At 47.9% G+C, this 19,757-nt stretch overlaps 1 protein-coding gene across 5 annotated transcripts in view; it reads right to left on the bottom strand.

Moving 5' to 3' along the window:
- CHD7 (chromodomain helicase DNA binding protein 7) overlaps positions 1 to 16,285 on the bottom strand; it is a 135,304-nt gene extending 119,019 nt beyond the window's left edge. For 4 of the 5 annotated variants that reach the window (XM_074881812.1, XM_074881839.1, XM_074881829.1 and 1 more), the window contains exon 1: positions 14,203 to 14,694. The gene's annotated coding sequence lies outside the window, so the exon portion shown is untranslated. Of the gene's footprint in view, positions 1 to 14,202; positions 14,695 to 15,899 lie in introns of those variants that run through there. The other variant, XM_074881820.1, reaches the window with a different exon arrangement.
- Between the last annotated feature and the right edge of the window lie 3,472 nt (positions 16,286 to 19,757).

The raw sequence follows: 19,757 nt of genomic DNA, 5'->3' as shown, positions 1-19,757 counted from the left end.
GTTGGGTTATACATTGAACTTGTATTAAAAACATTTTTTCATGTTTGAAGGAGAAAGAATTAAAAGCAACACTAAGTGGTGAAAAAATTGAAATATTCATACTTTTTCTGATTTAACAGCAGTTGTAAGAGATAGTATCAGCTCAAAGGACTGGCCTGAAGCTTTACTACTGTTATAAAAAGGTACTTAAAATAACTACAACATATTTAGGTTAAGCACTTAAAGGAATTACTGGAAGACTGAATTCAATCCTCAGCTCCAATCCTCAAGTCATTGTGCAACATCTTAACAGCTGAAAACAATCCCTCTCTATTACCTATGAAGTGGGCCCATGCCCATCTCCTAAATTAGGGGTACTAACTTTTCCCTCCACAAATACAGAAGACACAGTGATTGCTCTTGTAAACAATGGAAGAACTCTGCCTCTTTACACCTTCCAGCCTACTCCAGCTTCCTCCAGTACAGGAAAGGTGCTGCTGCCACTCTATGCTGAGCACAGCCCAAGCTTGGAGCCAGCAGCGTATGCCCTGTGCAGAACAAGCCTTCTGCTAAACCTCCATCAGCCACAAAGCAGCAGAAGCCAATGGTTTATTTCCAAGGACTCTTAACGATCAGTTTTCACAGGTACAATAGAACTCACCAGAACACCCAGATCACACCCAACAAATTACATACCCTTGCTTGGAACCACACACTTCTTCAAAGAGATTGTTCAGTTGTAGTTTAGTTTAGTCAAGTTAAATACTTGACTTGAGACAGAAGAAAAACCTCACAGAAAACATGAGTCAAAATGGCTAATAACATAGCATAGAGTAGAAAGTATACTATTTAAACTCTTTCTACTCCTAAACCTAAGCTCAACGTATAATAATCACAGACTATTTGGCAGATCTTATTCAGGAAACTGTGTAGGACAAAGGGGAAGCTTACAGTCCCTAAGCTCAATACACAAAATATAACTGTTTAGAATTTACTCCTGAGAAAAATATTTAAAGGAAGAAGACCTAAATTCTGAAAAATACCAGGCTATTCAGACACAGACTCTGAACACTTAAAATGGTTTTTTTTCAAGTGCTAAATATCAGACCAACTCCGCTTTTAAGGACAGTATTTATCTACTCCGCGAGAGCAGTAGCAAGGCAAAATTAACACTTGGTAAAGAACCAAGATCATCTGATGAGAACTGCTAGGTAAACAGCAACTATTACAAATCACAATATGGCAAACCTCAAAATACATCATTATGAACCTGGTATACCGGTTTGGAGTAGCACTCAGGTTCCTGGCTTCCGACCATCTGCCTAGGCCACTAGCCTTGAAAAGAAGAAAAACCATCCAAATGCTTGGAGATGCATGGACTAAACAGATATTTTGCCTTCTATCACTTCCAAGCACAACTGAGACAAAGAGCATCAAATTCACTCACTGGAAATGAATGTAATTCTTATGGTACAGCAGAACTAGGTGCTCAGAACTCCTTCTGACGTTTCAGCTAGCCTTGTGCTATTGCACAGGCCATGCATCAGCAACAGGCAGCATCAGCAAGTGGGAAAATACCCCCGCTGCTCCTATCCCCCCCACCTCCTGGGCGTTTTTTTAGGCAACAGTTTCTCAGTTCCTCTTAAGCCCTTCCTGTAGCAATGCCCACCACTCCAGACACCTCCAAATTTAATCCACTGGAATAAGCAGCCTTTAAATTAAGGTGTTATAAGGTCATATAGCAAACAAGATGATCGGATTAAAGAGGAAGTAGACTTAAGTTAATACTGAGTATTTTAAATTCTGCGTTCAAGACAACAGCATGATAGTCTTTCAATTGTAAACCAGTCTTCAAGCAGGACGGCTAAGAACTTTCCTATTGCAAAAAAAAAAGTTTCATTTCTTTTTTGAATCCCAACATGAAATGCAGGACAAAAATCCATCAGATAGACAAGATCTGGTCCCAGAGACAGATGTTTTACAGCTGTGCTCTGGGCTTCCTAAAGCCCATTAGAGCTAGCACATACAACTCCTAATGTAAACAGGCTGCTTTTAGTAACTACAATATTCACTCTGAACACACACAACGCTAGTCAGGGCCACCACTCCTCACAGTTTTCACCAAAAGCAGCTTGCAATATCCTCGGTACCTTGAGACAGAATTATTAAGTTCCCTCTCCTGCACCTCCCGCCATTCCCTGTAGCTCCTGAAAGGAAATTTTTTAGATGTAAAACCTGCAGAGAGGAATCTAGATGGTTCACGACATCGGTGGAGGGGGCGGGTATATCTATAGGAAGTGTTTACCTTCCATTACATACAATTGCCCAAATCTTGAGAAAACCAGGAGGGAAACAATGAGATTCCACCCTTCCACCTGCTAAGAAGCCCGTTTCTGTCACACTGCAGGCAGTTACACAAATAAATTTACAAAACAGCCAGGGCTCTTCAGAAAGCAAGCAGTTTCTCATGCCATGTTCCCACTACGCTGAAAGAGTCACCTCAAGCTGGCAGGTGGCTTGAGCAGGAGTTACAGCCAGAATCCTGATTTTTTTGTAAGGTGTTCATTCCTCCGCTGGGCTACACAGTGTAAACTGCTCATTTCTCTCTCTGGAGAGCAGCAACAGTATAGTACTACCGGGGTAACTAAGCAGCACGTTATTTTACTTGCAATGTAATTTTTTCACCAATTTTAAACAAATAAGAGTGCGTCCATTTTGCTATGAGAAAGCTTTAGACTATGATCGGAAGTTAACAGTCTTAGGTATCTACTACGACCAAGAGCTCACACCATCTCAAACTAACAGGAATTATGTAGATACTTGGGATGAAACTCTGGACAACTGAATCCACTGGATTAAACACTGATTTAGTAAAATTTGAGACATATAAATTGACTCAGAAGGTTGATGAACCTAACGGAGAACTTCAAGCTTGCCAAAAAAAGAATCACACACCACACCCTCCCTGAGCAATGTTACTTTCTTGTGAATAAATTGTTTTAACAATTAAATACTTCACATTTGAAATATCAGACAAGCCATTTATACATTAGTAAATCTTTAAGGCTTTTATTCTCCTATCTCAAGCGGAAAACTGATTTCTGGGCATTGGATTATTAATTCTAACAAACTGTTTAGAGCATGCAATCCATACCATCATTGGAATAAACAAATTTTAATATCAGTTTGAACTCAGGCCAGCACATTTTTCTTTTGGTGTCCTTTGCTTCACAGATGATTACTCTATTTCTGTTTCTCCCATGAAGGTTCCCAGGCAACTGAGCCAATCCACTTGCTCACTGCCACCAAAATGAAAAGATGAAAAGGGCTTGCTGCTCCCCAAGCCACCGGCCCCCCTTGTCCTTAGTACCAGCTCTGGTGTTCATCAGATCCTTTTATGAGCCAGTTTGATTCATTACAACAGCAAAATGCTCTCCATTTTACCGAGTTATTTTTCTGCCATTTTAGTGAACTAAAGTGGTTCACAGAAGGACCTGACAAGCACTGCTGCTATAACAAAGTAGCAGAGCCATGCGGTTGGGAGGAAGGGTGCAGGGGGACAAAGGCAGGGAGGAAACTTCTCCTTTCAGAACAATGTCCGGTTGAATTAGCTCACTGCATTTCTCAAACCATACCCTGACTTATAAACGATTAGATGGACCACAAGACAACATTCAATAGCTTTCAGCTATCTTCGGAGCTACAAAAAATTTACTGTACAAAAAATATAGTAATATGTATTCTTATACAGATTTAAGTATAATACTCCCCTAAGGGGAAAAAAAAGTTCTTACAAAGATAATAGCAAGATAAGAATAACTCAATTAGAAGAGGAAGGTAAAGAAAGCTTGGCAGATTTCATTCCAGCTTTTCTTTTTAAAAGAAAAAAAAAAGCCCTAGGAAATTGACCACCAATCTCAGTAAGCATTATGATGGAGAAAAGCTACAAGTATTTCCGAGAAGGAAAAAACAGCAAGAACTTTGCCTTCTCTCCTGAAGTTGTCACCAGTATCCAAGTAAACCTATTAACGGAAGGCTGACGTGCCTAAGAGAAAGAATCTGGAGAGAGGCAGTCGAGCCAATGCATTGCAAGGTGCTGTACCACAGGCAAGTGACAATGTGCTCTAATAGATGTCCAGTCCCCCTGTTTTCTGCCCAGTGATTTCCCTCCATGGATCAATCTGCCTCGTTCTGTGATGGACTGCCTACTGTGGATGTGCCATTTCACTTGAGAAGCAAGAAGTGAACATGTATCAAATATATCACTCCCACAGCCAAATTGAATCGATGACAGCAGCAAACGGGACAGCTCAGCTGCTGGAGTCCTTATCTTGCTATTCAAAGTGCCTGGAGGCACCTCAAAACAGAAACAACTAATTTCAGTAAGCACTGAAGAGAAAGAGCACCCTGCCCCAAAACACCACCATCATTACACCTTATCAAATTAGACAAGGGTTTCTCAGCCTTCCTGACTCTACCAGCTGCCCACCAAAAATCTTAATGTTGGGCAGCCACAGAACACACCACAAATCCCTGAGTGCCATAGCGACAGAGCCACAAAGGAAGACAGCAGCAGATCCTAGAAGCCCCGCCGGGGGTTAAGATTGGGCATGCAGCCTGCATCCCAGCTGGCTCTGTAATATCCGCCTCCAAGAGCCCCTACTAGTCCAGTTCCTCCCACAGCAAAAATTCACATTGCCCAACCATCCCCATACTGCACAGTCCAGTTGTGCCACCAGTCATGCGACAATCTCAGCAGGGGAATCAATCGCACATGAACTGCTGACAAGCCAAAGGCTGACCATCCTTCATTGAGAGAGGCAGGCAGAAAGGCAGGCGTTCTGGTCTCCCTTCTTTTGGGGGAGAGGGCAGGGAAAGGGGACTGGTGGTGGAAGGAGAGAAATATATCAAGGAGATTCATCTTTTAAATAACTGTGTTAGGGAAATTTCTTATGAGAAGAGCAATGGAAGCAATTCCTCTCCTCTGCCATCTCTTCTGTAGCCAAGGTTTTGTTTTTTAACACCCCAAAATTAAGGAATCGTTGGTTTGGGCTGGGGGGGAGCAGGGGTGTGAGTCGTTAGCTTATTTCCTTGAGAACCAGCCATGCAAGGACTGAGTCACCTTAACCATAGCTTTTCTCTAAATCTAACCATGGTAAGTGAAAAGCCACACAAAAACACCTCCCCTTCTTTTTTTTTTTTTTTTTTTTCAGTGCAACATCTAACACGCTTGACTTCTAAGACTACCTACTACAACAATTATCAGACCCAAGTTGGAAAGCATGTTTCTGTTCCAGTGCTGCCTTTAACAAGCTGATTCTTCCAACAGTCATGCCATTTCTACGAAACCAACCCCTTCCCTCTGCATGGCTGCCACAAAGTTCAAAACAGGTTTAAAATACAAAAGTACGTTCGCTAAGACTCACTTCTATGAGAAAAGGTGGCATGGGTGAGGATTGCTGCAGAACTATAGTAAAGGAGAAATGCAGGTGGAACTGATGTAATTTTTTCAATAACCTCTGTTAAGGTTACAATAGAATTAAAGAGGCACATAACTGCCTTCACTTCTGTAGCAAAAAGAAACCGAAATGACAATGTACCTTTGCAGAGATCAAGAGAAAGCGGGGGGGGGGGGGGGGGGGGAAGTGAAGCTGAAGCCTGCTTATTCACTTCCCCACCAATGAAAGAACAACGATTAAGCTAAGGATGAACAAGGCTGTACCCCATTCACAGAGCCAAGTGAATGCAAAGCACAGCAGACACCTCCTAACGGTACTGATAAATAAACTGAATTACTTAGTAGGTCTCTCCCAGACTCACCTCCTGAGGCAGTCCAGAAACCCCTATTTAACTCACTTTCTGAATGATTCCTTCCTAAATCAAGAGAGATATTAAATTGCTCACTATAAACTCTCAGTTTAATTCTTCACGGTTAAAACAACTTGAGGCAAGAATTATACTCTTAGCAAGACTCCCCTCATCAGAGTTTAAAGGAATCTCTCAACTCACGTAAGCAATGGCTACAATGACACAGGGCCTTCATTTAAGTCATCCTGACATGACCACACTACCCTGTGAAGTCTTCAAGATCCTCCCAGGATCTAGCAACATAGTCCAAGTACCTCTCAAACCAAGAACCAGAGATGATGACCTGCCTGCTTTTTTGCCTTGCAATAAGCCACCAAATCCAACAAGCAGCCACTCCAGTCCAACAGCAGCACAAACCTGAGCACATTCTCACAAAGTCACAGGACTTGCCCAGATACATGCCAGACAGTTGAGAGAAAAAAAAAAAAATCATATTTTTAGATCTTATTTCAAGCTAATAACCTCCGCTACAGTTGTTTAGGTATTTCTGATCCCACATGAACAAACAGTGCATATTCAAATATAGAACGAAGAGCAGCAAGTTACCCCAGATGCCAGATTTCTGGACTTCAGATATGCTCTCCTACCCAGGAATAGGTAAGATTTTGGAAACATTTGTTATACCCTAAACGACTAATTAAGATGCATCCTTGAAATTTACCAGTCTTTCACCTACATACAATTTTACTTCAGCCCTATCACAGTGATTTTTGAACATCTGTTAGCCTCATCATTACCTTCCTGTTTTTAATGCTCGATAGAAGGAGGATTAAAGAAAAAGTCAGTTGTATCTCCTTTCCAGCGGTCTTAATTTCAACTCAGAGAAATACTAAACTGCTATTCTCTACAGTCCAGACCGACATGCACTTTCCTGTAGGATGTTTTACCAAGTAACATTTCAGCTCTGGATTTCAATCTCAATAGCTACACCTATGAATCCTCTCTGAAGCAAGGAGTGTTGTAAGTTACTGTCAACTCAGACTTCCCACTTACTAGCTCACCCAAGTTGTTAATAACAAAGACTTTAACTGAATTTTTCCATTTCTCTCTCATAAGAGTTCGTTGCACATTTCCCCTGGAACAGCACTACCCCAATGCTTTCTATGACCAAGACCTTTTCTGCTCGTTTTGTCCTATCGCTGATCTCTAAGCTTCCAGAATTCCAGCTTTCAGTTCAGTTTTAGTTAGTTTTCCCCTGAATTCTCTTTCAAAGAACAACCCGTATTCCCTTGCACCTAAAGACTACCCATTTAACAAATCCTGTCTACCCTGTGAATAAATCCACAGGCTTCCTATTTTAAGGTCCAGGACAAAAGTGCCTTTATTAAAGTCTTCCTTGGACTTGCTCCAGGTTCTGATCTGCTTTACCGCTGGTCACATAGTTAATGGTCTTCAAATCTTCCCTACCCCTTTCAAAAACGTCAAAATCCCCCACAGGAGCTCCTCCTCACACCCCAAATTTCTCTGATTGGCAAGGGATATCCCACAACAGCTATCCCTGTTTCACACGAAGCATGACGGGACTAGACTCTCCCCACTCACAACTTCCCCGTGCACAGAGCAAGAGAAACTACTACAGCTGTATTTCTTAACTACTAAATGAAGGGGGAATGTCATTTTCATGAAAACAAAACTTGAAATGACAAGAGGCCTTTCCTGTTCAAAGGGTCCCGAAGAACTTTTGGAAAGCTGCCGGCAGGTTGCAGCACCCAAGCAGCCCCCTGCTCTGGCTCTCCGCTGCCAACCGCCCCCCCCCTTGCCAGGCAGCACCCAGGGTCTAACGTGAGACTTCATCAGGCTTTGGTGCAGCCAGCCAGCTCTTCCCACACCAACAAAGGCATCCTCCACGCTTTGGGTAGAAAGCGGTATTACTAAGAGCTGAAATGCATGTTTATTTCGCAACATATCCTAATTATCTAAGGCTGGCAAGAAAACGCAACTCCGCTAAGCAAACACAGAGCCATATAAATTGGAAAGAAGATTAAAAGCCCAATAGGAAAGGCACAATCTGAAGAGGAAGAAAAATCCATGGGAAAGCTGGGGCAGGGGGTGGGGAGGGGGCAGGAAAAAGAAACAGAAAGAAAGAAAGAAAGAAAGGGTTTAGATTTCAGAACAGGACTGGTTTTGCTGCATAAAAGGAATGATATTTTGTACATCTTATGTACACCTCCATAAAATGCTTTAAGAAGTGACGCTTACGACACATAGAAATCAAAATAAACTGTGGGTAGGCCAATTTCTTTCAAAAAAATCACTATGAAGAAATATTAAAGCCAGCTACCTGTTGAAGTTCTCGCAGTAAACAGAAAGCTCAACTGAACGGCTTAAAAAGCATCTCAAGGACATTAAAATTAAAGCACTTCCAAAACTATCCAGCAGTGGATTCTCCACACGCCAGCTACTCCCAGGCAGGTAAGTTGCTGCACTGCTTGCTATGATCACCAGTCCATATTTAAATGAAGCCTGAACAGAATAACCTCTAGGATCAGGACCGTATATGTGAAATTTAATTTTCCTCTCAGAACCATTAGGAAGAAGGCAGACATTTTGGCTGCAATGACTTTTTCCAGACAATTGATTCTCCAAGTTATTTATTCCCCACCATTCCCCTCAAGGCCCTCTCGTCACAGCAATTGTCTATGTCAGAGGAAGGTTGGACGCAGCTCCCATGAAAGCCAAGCAAAACCACACCCAAAATAGCTATATAGGTCACTACAAAGCAAAGTGAGCCCTACATCACGCCAGCGAGGACTTCTGGTCAGTTCCTATATGCCAATAAGCTTTCAAACTCACACGTTACAATACAGTAGTAGCTTATTTGATAATTAGCACTCTTTTAACTGAATTTCAACTTTTAAATGAAAATGCTTCAATTAAGTAGTGTCTTTCTTTTTTCTAAAGAACGCATTTAGCGTCACAGCAGCAAAATAATCAGGATGTTTAGAAACGGCTACTGAGCAGCATTGATGAAACAAGAGAACCCAACAGCACGAAGATCCTTGGTTTTGACTTGGCTTCTTCTAGGTGCATGTTTACATCTTTGAAAAGTCACAATGTTGGAAGCTAAGAGCTAATCAGCTTTTGTATACTTAAGAATATCCTTAAGAGCTTTGTTGTCATATTCAGGCGCTTGGAATGTGTCCTTTAGGTCACAGCCTCCTTTTTGTTTTATCATGCCTTCCAACCTCATTTTCCAAGGAAGAATTTCAGTGTGTAACTACAATGTGGTATTTCCATGACCGCTGATCTCGGGTAAGATACGAACCACTAAAAGTTACAGTTAGGTTCTGCAGGCGGAAAGAAATCAAGAGGAAAACTCTTCCATCGGGTTTCAGTATCTTGTCAGAATCCTAATAAAAACATGAGATGTTTCTGCATATTGCACCTCACTCCTTTCTCTGAAAGAGTTCTAAAAATAAATTATACTTGGAGCTTCCCTTTGCCGTTTTATCACTGCCAAAATATAGACAATATTTGCAACTTTCTTCCATTAATATCTTGTGGTTCACATTTGTGCAAACAAGCTACTCACAGAAATACAAATGATGAGAAACGATGAAGTTAATGTCTGTCTTAATGATGAAGCTAAATAGATGCAGTAAATTAATACAGTAACTTCTCTGTTGGAAAAGTGAAATCTAAAGCCTCACCTACACACAAAAGACTCATTTGTAAAAAAGACAGTTTAATTATTTACTAAAATTTGCAGTTTTCTCATGTGTACAGGGAACATAAAAAGTATCACCCGTGTTACTTACGGACATCAGTTAACCAGCTCATAAATCCGAGCAGTTAGTGACCTGTTCATAGCAGACAAATACAAAAGGGTTTGGAAGTCAGGATTTAAAGGAACCAGGGGAAGGAGGGTGTTCAGACACACACCACTTGTCACACAGTTGCCCGTATCCTTGCTAGCCACACAGATTTATTTGAACAGCACTAGATTCACGAGAGCAAATACCCGCCAGCAGATTCTAAAAGCTTTCCCTCTGAAAATTAATGTAAAAATTAGATGAACGGGAAATAAGGGATAGAGTTAAGGCACAGGATTCAAGGCAACGCACATGTTTATTTCCATCCTTTCTTTCTGGTTACTTTTTTCCTCCTCCTCCCACCTTAACAACCCTTACGTATCACACCCTATGCTAAAAACAAAACAAAAAAACAAACCGCCAGCTGCTATCGGGTGCCATGGATATGGCAAACCACAGAGTCTCACTGTGAGATTTCAGCAGCTCTTTGAAAACCTGCAAAGTTCCTATTACTCAGGCCTTCCACACCTTTACAGAAAACTCACGTCTGGGTTGGTTTTGTTAGTTTTAAAGCAGTGTTGTATCCCGACACTGCAGATTCTCCTCCAGCGAAGGGCCTAGGCCACCGTCCTGCGCACAGCCAGGGCAGGATGGGCCCACCGACACCGAGAAGCCACCCGCGTCAAGCCCGCACCGAGCAGCTCATCACCTTCTTCAGTACACTTTTTTTCAGCTTCACCACCAGCTTGTTTTGCCTTTACTCGCAAATAACTCATTTTACGTCTTATAAAGTCCTAATATTATTTGAGCGTTAATGGGAAATACCGTGGACGTTCATCAAAAGCTTTTCAGTGCGAAACAGCAAATAACTCGCGTGAAAAAAAGAGCTACACTCTGGTTAACTGATCCCTCTACGTGGATGGGAAGTCTTTACAGGGCTGCTTTGACCTAACTCTTCAGGTTTCCACATTAACCAAATTCAAAAGAAAATGGTTACAATTCAAACCTCCCACCACTGTACAGAGTTTTGATTGCAACAGAGTGTATTCTGCTATACCTCATTTTGACCGGTATTTTTACAACACTATGTCCTTCGAAATTGTTATTTTCCTAAAAGGACTGCGTGATTTTTACCTATGATCAAAACTTTCCTTAATTATTGTAGAGGCAACAAAATCGTTTTGGGTTTCAAATCTGAGCAAGTCTTTTTCCACTGTTTAAATAACCTAACTGGGATTTACAAGTAATAACAGAAATATCATTACATTGTTAAATATTTAGTAAGATATTTGGTCAAATACGATTATCCAATTAGTATCAGTGAATCACTAATTCAGTTAAAACTTGCAATCACAAGCATTTAACACTCTTCTAAGAGCCTGTTCTACAGCTTTCATAATGACCTTTATATATTTCTTATTTAAAAAAAAAAAGCTCAAAAGAGACTGGAAATAAGCAGTTTAGGTTAACAGAAATGCAGGACAGGGGATGTGTGAATCTGTGGCACTCTCCAGTGCTATAGTAGGGGAAATTCTGTTTTGTAGAACTGTTTCAAACTTCAAATGATGTCTCACACAAAAAAATAATTACTTTTTCCAAACAGTTGTGGTTTTATCCTAGAGGAAAATAGCACACTATCAAAAGGATCTCTGTGAAACCCTGAGCACATTTACACCACCAAACAAGAACAAGCAAGCAACACTCCTGCTTCTAGTAGCTGGAGATCGGAAAATGTACAGAATGTAATTGTTCTAATCACCTGTTACAAACCTCAGAAACAAACGGTTAATTTTCCCCCAGACTGCATCTTATTTTAAAAGGCATCACTAGAGTATTTCCTCTGCTGTTATAAAGACAGACCTCTCAGAAGAAGCCCTCTCTAACTATCTTCTCACCGTTAAGTTTGTCAGCAACCCTGCCGTCTAGAACGTGTTTTATGCAGAGCAACGTGATTTTTTTTTTCTTTTTTTTTTTTAAATGGGAAAAAAAAAGTGTTGGAAACTTTCAAGATAGAAACTAGAGAGCTTCGAAGTTCCTCTCTTAGCAGCGCCTAGCAATGAAAAGGAGAGAGTTCTGCAAACGTGCCCCAAGCATCCAGCTACATTTAGCTTTCAGCCTTTTTATTATCATTGTCAATGAATGGGCCCCAGTCAAATTAAAGCTGCCATTTTAGGTTAAAGACTGGAGAGCCTCTGTTGTGCAACAGCGAGACAAAAACACTCCAAGCGACAGATGCAGCACTCTCATTGGAAAACGATGGATTTCAACTTTTATAAAAAAAAAAATATTACCGATCATGCTTTTTAATATGAATTATATATTGATACTCACACATTACCGCAAACTAACGGGATTTATAATTGGGATAAATCAGCTACCCATGCTGCTAAGGTCATAGTCATTAAGATTTTTTTGCCGTCGTTAGAATGGATGATCTGTGAGGAAATGAACAGAAACATTTTTTGTTCAACTTGCTTGTCTGTATCTCCGCTAGTCCCACATACCACGAGAAAAGAAAAAGAAAGAAAGAAAGAAAAAAAAAAAAAAAAAGGCAAACACATTCTCCCGAAAGCCATCTTCTAGGATAAACACAGCTCGCAATCTGCTTTGATGAAAGTAAAATCGAGACGCACATCGACACAGAAACAAACTTATCGCATCGAGGTTATTCTGATATTCCCCGAGCCAAAAATCCACGAAAAACCAAGTGGCTGGGGGGTGGGCGGGAGGGGAGGGGTGGAGGGGGGGGGGGGGGGGGGAGAAAAACAAAGCTGCTGGCAAATGAAAAAAAAAAAAAATATCGCCCTTTTCTGTAGTTGGAAGGCACGCTCAGTCCCTTCCCAAACGAAAACAAAGGCAGAAAGTGGGTAAGTGCGGGAGAGTTGCGCGGCGCGCCGAGCGGCCCCGGCAGTGGGAAGGGAACTCCCGGGCACCGCGACTTTCCTTTTGTCCATTGTCTGTTTAAAAAACAACTACTTTAAACCCGGGCGTGAGCGGGGTGCAGGAGCGAGCCGAGGAGACCGGCTCCATTTCCAGCCCCTGCCCCGCAGCCACCCCCTTCCCAGGGCGCCCTGACCGCCCCCCCGCGCCCCCCCCCGACACCCACCCGCGGAGGCCGGTCCGGCGGCGTGGGGCCCGCCCGCAGGGGCTCCCCCGGCGTGGGAGCGCGTCCCCTGATGTAACGCTACCGGGATAAATGAAGGCAACGTAATGATGGCTGCTCATTGCCTGCAGCGCCTTCTCCCTGAGACTCACTAACAACCCTGCCCCCCTCCCCCCGCCACCGCACACACACACACACACACACACACACACACACGCGCTGCCCGCTCCCCGCACGCAGCGCCGGCCCCGCTCCGCTCCCCCCCCCCCCCCACCTTCCCCGCTCCGCGGAGCCACGGCCGCCCCCCCCCCCTCCCTCCCCTCCCCACCCCCCTCCCCAGCCCTGACCGCTTGGCCTCAAACCACCTTTTTCCGCTCACCCTCAAAATGGCCCGGAACGGGGCGGGGGGGTGCGGGGTGGGGGGGGAGCGCCCCGGCCCCGACCCCATGTGCGCGGCGGCGGCGCCGCCCGCCCGCCCGCCCGCCCCGGCGGAGCGAGGTGCCCGGCAGGGTGAAGCCCCTATTATGCGGCGTCCGCCGGCACCGCTCCGGCTGCCTTAGGGAGCGTCCTCCCTTCCCGGCCCCCCCTTCCTTCCTCCCCCTCTCCTCTTTCTTCTCCGGCCGCCGGAGAGCGCCGGCCGCCCCCTGCCCCCCCTCCCGCCGCCGCCGGGGCAGGACGATCCCCCCGCCGCGCGCACCGGCGGCCGCAGCGGCACCTCGTGCTCCCGCCTCCCTCCTCCTCCTCCTCCTCCTCCTCCTCCCTCCCCGCCCGCCCGCCTTCCTGCCGCCCGCCGCCACCCACCGCCCGGCCTCCGCTGGGGGTGCCCCCGCTGCGGCCCGGCCCCGGCCCCGCCGACCCATGTGCCGGCGGGGAGCGCGGCGGCGGCGGCGAGTGGGGCGGTGCCGGGCCGGGCCGGGCCGGGCCGTGCGCGGCGGGGAAGCGCCCTCACTTTGTTAGCGCTTGTTGTGCCGCCGCGGCCGCCGGGAGCCGTCAGCGTGGTCAGCGGGGGAAGCGCTCCCGCGGCCATCCCGGCCGGCGCTGGGCCCCGCCGCCCCCGCCCGCCGCCGCCGCGCAGTTTCGCTCAACTTTTCCCGGATTTTTAGTCACCCTCCAAACTTGCGGAGAGGCGCGGGGGGGGCGGGGAGGGGAAGAAGGGAAGGGGAAGGGGCGCCGCCGCTCCGGCTCCCCGGTGCCCTCCCCTCCCCCGAGGCGAGGCAGGCGGCCGGCCGGCCGCAGCACAACAAAAAGCCATTTACACCCGGGGAAGTGCCCCGCTGAGACACCCCACCCCCCCCGCCCCGCCTCGCCCAGAGCCGCGGCGGGGCGCAGCATCCCCCCCCCCCCTGCCCCCCGCCCCCCCCCCGGGCCGTCGCCGGCAGCGAGCAGCTCCGCGCCGCTCCGCTCCGCCGGGGCCGGAGACCTGCCGCGGGTCGCCGGCTCCATGGCCCTCGCCCCCCACCCGCCCGCCCTCCGCGCCCAGCGAGGTGCGGGGTCACTCACCGGGCCGGTGCGTGGCCGTCGGGGGCCGTCGGGGACCGGTGTCCCCCGCTCGCTCCCTCGCTGCCCTCCGCCGAGGGGCCGGGGAGGAGGAGGGGACACGCTCCGGAGTTGGTGCCGCTGGCCGGGGGGGGGGGGGGGGGGTCTCGCACACACACGCACACACACACACACACACGCACGCACGGAGTTGCTCGCTCGCACCGGGGCTGGGCTAAGAGGGGAGGAGGGGGATCCCTGACCGGGGCGGGCGGGCGAAGAAGGGGTGGAAGGGAGGGGAGGGAGAAGGAAGGGTCAGCGCGGGTCTCGGGTAGTTTCGGGGTCTTCGCCGGGTCCCGGCTCCGCTTCGCTCCTTTGTGTAATTTCACTCGATTCAAGTTTAATCCGATAGTTCCCGAGCAAGCGAGCGAGCGCGCCCGCCGGAGCCGAGCCGAGCGCGACACCAGCCAGGCGGCTGCCGCGGCTGCCGCCCCCTGCGCCCGCCCGCCCCCGCCTCCCCCCTCCCTCCGCCGCCACAAGGCGCGCCCCCGACACCGCCCCCTCCCCGGGGGCGAGCGCCGCCGCGCGCCCCGCCCCCCCGCGACGTCACCGCCCCGCCCGGTATAATTTATGCAACGAGGAGCTAGGGGGAGAGGGGAAAAAAAAAAGGGGGGGGGGGGAAGATTAAAAAAAAAAAAAAAAAAAAAAAGACACACGCACCCCCCCACACACAGCACCGGGCGGGGGTCACTGACCTCCCCGCCGCCCGCCCCGCCGGGGCTCCTGCCGCCGCCGGGCGAGGAAGCGCTGCCGCGGGGCGGGGGACGAGACACGGGGCACGGCGGCTTCCGTGCGCTCCCCCGCCGCTCCGCCCCGTCTGCCGGTGACCGGGCCCGGGGGGAGGTGGGGGGGCAGCCCCGCACCGCGGGGTCAGCGCCCGGCCCGGCCCGGACCGGCCCGGGAAACTCCCGGTGAAGCCCGGCGGGGGTGTGTGGGGGGGTGTCACTGTGTCACTGCCGCGCTTCGAACTTCCCAAACGAGGCGGCGAAGTGAAACCGAGAGGCGCACCGGGAGGCTGCCCGGCCCCCCGCGGCCTGCCCTGGCCCCGGCCCGGCCCTGCCCGGGCAGCGGCCGCCGCGCCCCCGCCTGCCGCTCTCCTGCCGGCCGCCGGGGCGAGGCGGGGCGGGCGGGGCAGGATCGCCCGAGTCCGCGGTTTCGGGTGGACTTTGTCCCGAGCGGGTCGAGTTTTCAAAGAGAAGCGGCCATTAAGCGCTGCCCGCCCGCGGCAGCGCCCCCGTCCCGCCGGGGCCGGGGCCGGGGCCGGGGCCGGGGCCGGGGCCGAGGCCGAGCCCTGCTGCTGTCGTGTTTCTAAGCCATACATTCAACGTCGTGAGACAAACCGAAACAAACTCGTTCCGTAAGTAAATTGGACAAATCCCACCCAAAAGTGATTACCAGTAGTAGCACACTTAACGGTCTTCCCTGCATCACTCGGGAAACTAAATAAGCGTCTTAAAAGTATAAAGAGATTAAAATGTAAACCCAGTGTAAAGATACTCGGCATTACAGGAATTTTCAGCGAGTCATTTGACAAGACAATTTTCCACCATCGTCGTTTGTAGCAGGTCGGAGAAGGAAAAACAAAGTCATGTGCTGCTGAGTAGGGCCGCCCCCCCCCCCCCCTCCTTTCTGGGGGCTCTTTGCCGGACCCACACTCATACCTCCTCTGTGGGAAAGAGAGAAGGCATCTTCACGGGATCTCGCACAGCTTTTCCTCTCTGCTCTCTTCTCACGCAGTAGGTAAGCCAGGCACAGACAAGGTGGATGTCAAAAGCTCCTCTCGCTTCTTGGGCCGTTGGCTCTGTCGATCCAGGCGTCCGCGTCGGTGCTGCGGCTGAGAGGGCCGCTACAGCCACGGGAATCTTTCAGGCTTCTCCGGAGGAAGTCTGAAACTCTTCCGCATCGTGTTGTTCACGTCTGGCCTACTCAATCTCTCTTGGGTTTAGGGGGAAAGCACCTTTTTGTGAGAAGGGACAGCCTGTGGCTGGAGAGGTGTCACCACCTCCCGTGGAGCCGGGCCCGCGCAGTCACAAGGAGAGGGGCCAACAGCCGGGGCGGTGACGCTGTCCCATGCTTTCAACTGAAAAACGTGTTGAAAACCTGATAGCACGTGACAGTGTGGTAGAATACGTCCCCTGTTCTTCACTGTGGTCTTCCATAAAGTTAAAAATAGCAAGTGGAAATAGTATTTAAAGAAAACCTTTGAAGCAGCACATGCCCTGAGTATACCTTCACCAAATTTGCTCGGTTTACGATGGTTCTATTTTTAATGTGCATTTCTCTACTTTGTGAAAAAGAAAAAAAACCCAAACCCTACACAGAGGTATCCTCCCAAGTTACTGTAATCAGTTTCAGTTTTCTCTTGCAGTATGTTGACAGACCAGAAAGTAAACAGCCTCCAAACACTTAACCCACAAGTCTGTTTTTCTGCATGTATCATTCAACTGCGCCCCTAATCTGGAAGCCAAGGACCCTGGCATAGCGTAAACCCGCCTGGAACTCCCCTTGCTTTCAAAGATTTAAGTTCTCCAAGATTTAGGGGCAAGAGAAACTCATTCTGAGACCAACTGCCAGCAGCCTCACTGCTCCCTCTAGAACTTGTTTCAGTTTCTTGTTGAGCAGAAATCAGATTGCAAAGCTTCCGAGCATGAAAAGTGTTTAAAGAATATCATGGTGACAGGGTAAGACAATCAAAGAAATGCAGCATTTCTTTAAAAAGGTATTTTAGCATGGCACCAGCAACGAGGGGTAGGTACTTAGGTAAATGTTTGTTCCAAGGTAAAAGAAAACGCCCCAGCCTCTTGCTGAAGGCACAGAACCAGCTCCTCGGGTCCCATAAATCATCCTCAGGCTGCAGCCTATGAAATCAGCTGGCTTACCACTTGGGTAATAAAAATGTGGAGAGACTCTCCCAACGTTTGCCAACATTAGAAGAAACAGAATCCTCAAACGGCACTTTCACAGAACTGGGAGAATTACAGCTGCTCTCCAACTCCTCAGCAGCAAAAGAAAATGGAGAGTAAGGGGAAGTGCCACAGGGGTTTCACCACCCCAAGGTGGGACGTGGTCCAGGTGTGGCACACATTCGCTCACACGGATACTCGACGGCAGTACCAGACAGGTCTGAAATACATCATTGCATAGCTGCTACGGAGGAAGCGGGTTTGAAACCTTAACTTGTGCTTCAGCCAGTCCCCAAAGAGAAAGTCATAACTCCCCAAGTTATCAACAAGCACTTTGCAGCTCCGTAGGAGAGTGAGGAAACAGCAACATGGCAGTCTTCATGATTAACCTTATTGGTAACACCTTATTAAAATATCCAAGAGATGACAGGGATGAAAATTCTCTCGTAGCCACCCAACCCTTTGTATGCTGTTGGGACGAAGTAATCCATCTGATGTAGGCAGCCATTTGGCTCGCAGATTAGAAAGAATTTGCATTAATGGCTGAGAATTTCAACAGCAGTTGCAGAGCAAGGGTATGTGCACCAACAAAACCCCAATGAATTGCTACACTTTACCTAACTAGGTAAACTTTCAAGGTGGGGATAGTTTGGACAAAGCTGAGCAAGTCACTCTGTATGACAGGCATAATTATGCAGAGATAAGTTAATGTACTCCGTAAGAAGTACAGCACAGAGATTACCAAGCGGCATTTACATCTGTTTTAAAACATCAGTATTACGAAATGCAAATGATTTAGTATCACATGAAAATACAAACGAAGGCTATTTATTCAGTAGACTTTGAAGAACCAGCATCTGTTTTAACAGGCAGGTATGGTGAAATGCAATCTCAAGGTCTAGACGTTCTCACTTCTGAAGGTGGCCGATGACACCTCACGACGCCGAGTCCCCACACAAGCCGTGCACAGGTGGGCCTTCGGGCCACAAGGCCCCAGCAGTCCGTGCCTCATTTCTGGTAACTCAGTCCACGTGTTTGGCTTGTTTGAGAACTGCTAATGCTGCGGGCTCTGCATGGAGAGCTCAGAGCAACCCACCCTGCTTGAGAAAAGCTGCTTTCTCACCTGCTCAGCACTGTGATGGTCCAAACCATGCATCGGTTCCAACAGAAAGTACCCGTGCTTGTGCCATGCCTCCAGCTGGCTTCTGCCAAAAGGCTTTTTTGTTTTGATGAAGGAACTTGCAGCTCCCAAGGAAATTCTGTACAGATGTACCCAAACCTCAACAACTTCTCATCTTGCAGCCTTTCTTTTACTTCTGTTTGTGCAAGGAGAGATGTGAAACTGGATCAGGAGCCCAAGCATGTGCTTGGAGTAGCTGCCCTCCAAGTACTCCAGGCTTGGTATTCGAGATGCCATTTCGCAGCCTCAGACAAGTAGCAGCATCACGTTTTGTCCCATGACTGGTGGGAAGCGGCTCCAAAATCGCACAACCCTGACACATATTCACGTTTTATTCATCTCTGAACATTGTTTCAGTCAAATGAAGCAAAAAAGACAAACGGTTTCTTTTTCTTTCACAAGTGAAAGTTTTACTCAAAGTTTCTCAAAAGTTAGGCAGCAATGGAAGCACGAGACTGAGAAGGTGAAGCGGCCAAAAGGGCCCAGACTATAAAGATGTGCCAAATGCTAAAGAAAAACATTATTCCCTTTTCAGAAGAAATTGTTCACCAATGTACAGCGCGCTGAAATACTGAGAGCACGTGGATTTTGGTTAGTACCAGGAAGCCGTAGACTCCTATCAGAAAGAACAACCTTAACGATTTCAGCTGAAAAGCTAAAAGCGTTAGAAATACAAGTGCTACAAGGAGCCACCCTGTGGCACCAGCAAGCTAAGGGAACAGAGGGCAAGCCAGGGTAGACACTGGTGTGGGTTGCTTTTTTTTTTTTTGAAACTCAATCCAGCCCCAGTGACAAAAGCTGGAACTGTCCCAAACAGCCACTTCTGTGGCAGGGAAGTCCTTAACTGAGGAACTGAACCAGAAAAGCAGAGGGGCAGAGAGCCCCGGCAGCTCATGTCCATGTGCCACTCACCTGCCAGGCCTTACAGGCACAAAGCTCTCTGAGGGACGTCAGCGCTCCCCGCTGCCTCACCCTCGGGAAATCCAACAAGGAGAATTAATACCACTCCCAAAATTAATTCTTTTCTGTGGAAGTTTTCTGACAGTAATATTTCTCAGAACAAGGGTGACAACATATAGGTTTCTCAAGGCTAACTTACAGATGTAACCAAAGACTAGAAGGGGGGGAATAGGTGGAAATGCCATCTGAGACAGCAGGCCGTGACTCGTCACTGTGGGTTGCGTGGGTGCACGCACAGCTGTGGGCAGCTGCCCGAACCTGCCTGCAGTCTCCCCCTCAGGTCTCTCAGAAACGCTGCCCAGGTACCGTCACTTACCCGTGACAATCCGGACAGCTGGAAGGCAGCACCCACCGGAGCGCCAGCGGCACAGAGGCGACCAACAACGCGCTCTCCTTCCCAAACAGACTCACCGCTCAGTTTACCCAAGTAAGAGGCAGGATTGCTTAGCTTTCCATCTAAATTCTGATTTAACAGG

The sequence above is a fragment of the Strix uralensis genome, chromosome 1 (assembly GCF_047716275.1).
Source record: "Strix uralensis isolate ZFMK-TIS-50842 chromosome 1, bStrUra1, whole genome shotgun sequence".
Lineage (NCBI taxonomy): Eukaryota > Metazoa > Chordata > Aves > Strigiformes > Strigidae > Strix > Strix uralensis.
This window is presented reverse-complemented; position numbering and strand designations above follow the sequence as displayed.